Source organism: Homarus americanus, unplaced genomic scaffold (genome assembly GCF_018991925.1).
Source record: "Homarus americanus isolate GMGI-L3 unplaced genomic scaffold, GMGI_Hamer_2.0 scaffold32583, whole genome shotgun sequence".
Taxonomy (NCBI): Eukaryota; Metazoa; Arthropoda; class Malacostraca; order Decapoda; family Nephropidae; genus Homarus; species Homarus americanus.
The window spans coordinates 5,954,407-5,958,591 of NW_024713129.1; positions in this window are offsets into that span (position 1 = coordinate 5,954,407).

Sequence of the window (4,185 nt, forward strand, 5' to 3'; positions counted from 1 at the left end):
ACGTCTTACACAGCCTCACCACGTCTTACAGCCTCACCACGTCTTACAGCCTCACCACGTCTTACAGCCTCACCACGTCTCACACAGCCTCACCACGTCTATCACCATCACCACAGACCAAACACAGACTTTTAATTCATTAACTTACCATTCCTCTCAAGATTAAATATAATATAAGAAATTTTCAGCAAATGCAACAAGTTAAGGTAATCATGTTAGCTTGGGCTCTGAGGCTTATTCTAGTTATGAGAGGTAAAATTTTGTTCTTTGTATTTTATAACTGAGATTATTTTAAAGAAAGGAATTTAAAAAGAAGAAATTTGCGTATTTTTTCTCGAAACTTTAACACCTGGGAAAGTACCCACACCCTCTTGGGGGAAGGGATTTAAATAAATACCTAACTCTTTATGATATAACTAACCCATTTATATCTACTCCATTATCCATTAAGCACCTTGTTCTCATTCTTATCTTGGCGAAGGGTTCGAACCCAGAACACATCTCCACCATACACCTTAACACATCACATACCAAAGGCTAAAGACCATATCATAAACCATTAACAAAATTCTCTTAACAACACTCAGAAAATCAACAACAGTTTGGTTAGGTTAGGTTAGGTTGGGTTGGGTTAGTTTAGGTTACGTTGGTTAAGGTTAGGTTGTGATCCATTAGGTTGGATTGGGTTAGGTTGGGTTAAGTTAAGTTGGGTTCAGTTAAGTTGCCTTAGGTTGGGTTAAATTGCCTCAAGTTAGGTTAAGTTACCCTTGCTTAAGTTAGGCTGGGTAGATTAGGCTAGGTCAAGTTAGTAGGTTAGGTTAATTAAGTCAGGTTGGGTTAATTTTGTTTACGTTACGTTACGATTAGTTAGGTTACGATAGGTTGGGTTGAGTTAAATTAAGTTAGGCTAGATCACGTTCGCTTATATATATATATATATATATATATATATATATATATATATATATATATATATATATATATATATATATATATATATATATATATATATATATATATATATATCCGTCCATATAGCACTCGGACCTCCATATACAGTACAAACAATACCTGACTAGTCGGAAATCGAACCCTGGACCTCTGCGTGTGAACAGGGATCGCTACCACCGCGGCACAAGGACAACAAAAGCAATCCTAGGCTCTGTTATATTCCACACACAGTCTGTTCATCGTGCTTGGTAGGCGCCATGAACCTCCACTGGGGATTGCCCGTGCCAACTATGTGGTCGGAGTAGCATTTTACGGAATCCAGCCTCGTGTTTCCGAGCTGGACTGTCAGAAAGGTGGCAGACGCGAGGAGTGTAAAGAGTCGCTCACCATAAAGAGACCAACATTCAATAATCCCCAGAAAAAAGGAAATTTCAATTTAATTACGATTACTTTGTAAATTCGAATCTTCATCGTGAGTCGTGAGTGGTGGCAGGGAGGGAGGGAGGGAGAGAAGGGAGGGGTTGTTGAGGGAGGGACGGAGGGAGGGAGGGACACAGGTGAAGGGTAAGACTGAGGGATTAAGCAGCCGCACCTGCCCCACTGTCGGCCCCTCCACCTGCCCCACTACCGGCCCCTCCACCTGCCCCTCCAATACTAGCACTATTACCTTCACCAGCCATCATCACCACCATCATTATCACCACCAACAACAACACCACCATCACCACGAACGCCACCAACATCACCACCATCACCACCAACACCACCATCACTACCACCAACACCATCATTACCACAAACACCACCATCACTACCACCAACAACACCACCATTACCACGAGCACCACCATCACTACCACCAACACCATCATTACCACGAACACCACCAACATCATCACCACCATCACTACCACCAACAACACCATCATTACCACGAACACCACCAACATCATCACCACCAACACCACCATCACTACCACCAACAACACCACCATTACCACGAGCACCACCAACATCATCACCACCAACACCACCATCACTACCACCAACAACACCATCATTAACACGAGCACCACCAACATCATCACCACCATTACCACCATCACCACCAACACCACTAATCAATACAAAAGCATATACAACTTGACCCCCCATATAACATTAACCTTCACCGTTACCAGGAGACACATTATCCTCCTCTCTCTGTTGCTCACCTATTTTTCACGCATATGTGACTCTTTTAAGCTATGGCCACAAATGCTCCCATCACTTTAAAATCCAGACAAGTTTCCACATCTGGCGTGATTTACAACAAACTGTGTCCGAATGTTTATAGGATCTTCACCTGTATGTGGAATTTACCAAGTTTCTCCATTGTAGTTCAATTCCAGAGTAATCTTAACGTCAGTCATTGTGTCGGGGTTTAAGCGAGCTAGTCTGATTTGCTCATATATCTGCCACTTTTAAGGAATATTTCAGTTTGAGAATCTTTTAAAAATCCGATCCTTGGGCGTATCATGGATCCAGCCGCCACATTTTGCTTAACTTAGCCGATGCATCATTAGGTGACGGCGACGGCTGGTGCTTATAAGGGATGGGGTGCTGGAGACTTTGTTTATTCTTTAGTGTTCCTTACGGCCGCCAGATGGCTGGTGGTATTTATGCGTCCCCAACTTTACCAAAAACTTCTCTCTCTCTCTCCCATCCCGTAAACACGAGAGATAAGGGAGAACTACAGTGTTGTGGTACCAAAATATGAGATTTACGACTCACTCCTATCAGCCAAAAAGTATTGTAAGTTATAATGTAAAAAGGGAGGGATAAAGGTGATTTGTTTTTGATAGAAAGGTGATACTTAACAAAATGTGTATGTTAGTATGAAAGTGAAGAAAGTAATGGTTAGTACAGTAGAAAGTGAAAAGAGAAGTATTTATGGTCCCAACAGTACAGCTTACATAAAGAATGGCGATGGTTGAGTTGACACAAACATTCGCCTTCTGTTCCATGAGTCAGTAGTTCGATCCCGGGCACTCCCAGTTCACCCAGCTGAACTGTTCATGGTGACCTAAGTTTCCAATCTGGTGAAATAAATGCAGTCGTGTGCAGTACCGGTCATGCTGCCTCCTTGTGTACCGAAGGCTTAGTATACAGTGTACTGTATCCACACTGTCCCTAACCCACAATCATGCCTATGGGACCAACTTTCACTTTTTCATAGTTCAAGGAAGGAAGGAAGGAAGGAAGGAAGGAAGGAAGGAAGGAAGGAACGCAGCAGTAGTCCAAATTCTGGTGTCATGGTGAGGACTTACACACACACACACACACTAAGGCTTGGACCATTACTATTTATTATATACATAGATATAGGCGTAGACAGCAACATAAGTAAATTTGCTGACGACACTGAAATAGGGCGTATAAGTACATCTGACGAGGACTCCGCAAAACTACAGGAAGATTTAAATAAATAATTCGAATGGTCTGAAAAATGGTAGATGAAATTTAATGTGGACAAATGTAAAGTATTTAGTCTAGGAGATGCAAACAGAGAAACTAGATATCAGATGACAAACGTTGTTATAGAGCAATCCAACTGTAAGAAAGATTTAGGAGTAATGATAAGTAGGAATCTTAAACCAAAACAATAAGCATTTGCTCGAAATAAGGCTAACAAAGTACTGGGGTTCATATAAAGGTGTGCTAGTTACAAGACAAGCGAGGTTATTCTAAACTATATCTTGCGCTTGTGAGAACCTCACTTGGATTACACGGTTCAGTTCTGGTCACCGCGGTAACGGCATAATTCTCATCAATATGTCAAGGGTTCAAGCAACGGCCCGGACACACGTGAGAAGGGTGTTATCCAGTGTGACCCTACCAAACACCACAGGTTTCCCGGTCCACGGTTCCACCTGTACTAACACTAGGTAGACTGCTTAAACGGCTAGTAAGCTGATAAGTGGAGAAAAAAAAATAGGAACCTTGAGTAAGGAGACAGATTAAAGCATCTTAATTTGCACTCCCTCGCGAGAAGTAGTGAGGGGCGATATGATCGAGGTGTATAAATGGAAGTCTGGGTTAAACAAAGGTGATATAACAAAGGTACTCAGACTATTCAACCAGGAGCGAACTCGTAGCAATGGTTTTAAATTAGACAAATTTAGATTTAGGCGAGAGATAGGTTAACATTGGTTTGGAAATAGAGTAATGGATGAGTGGAGCAAGTTACCAAAC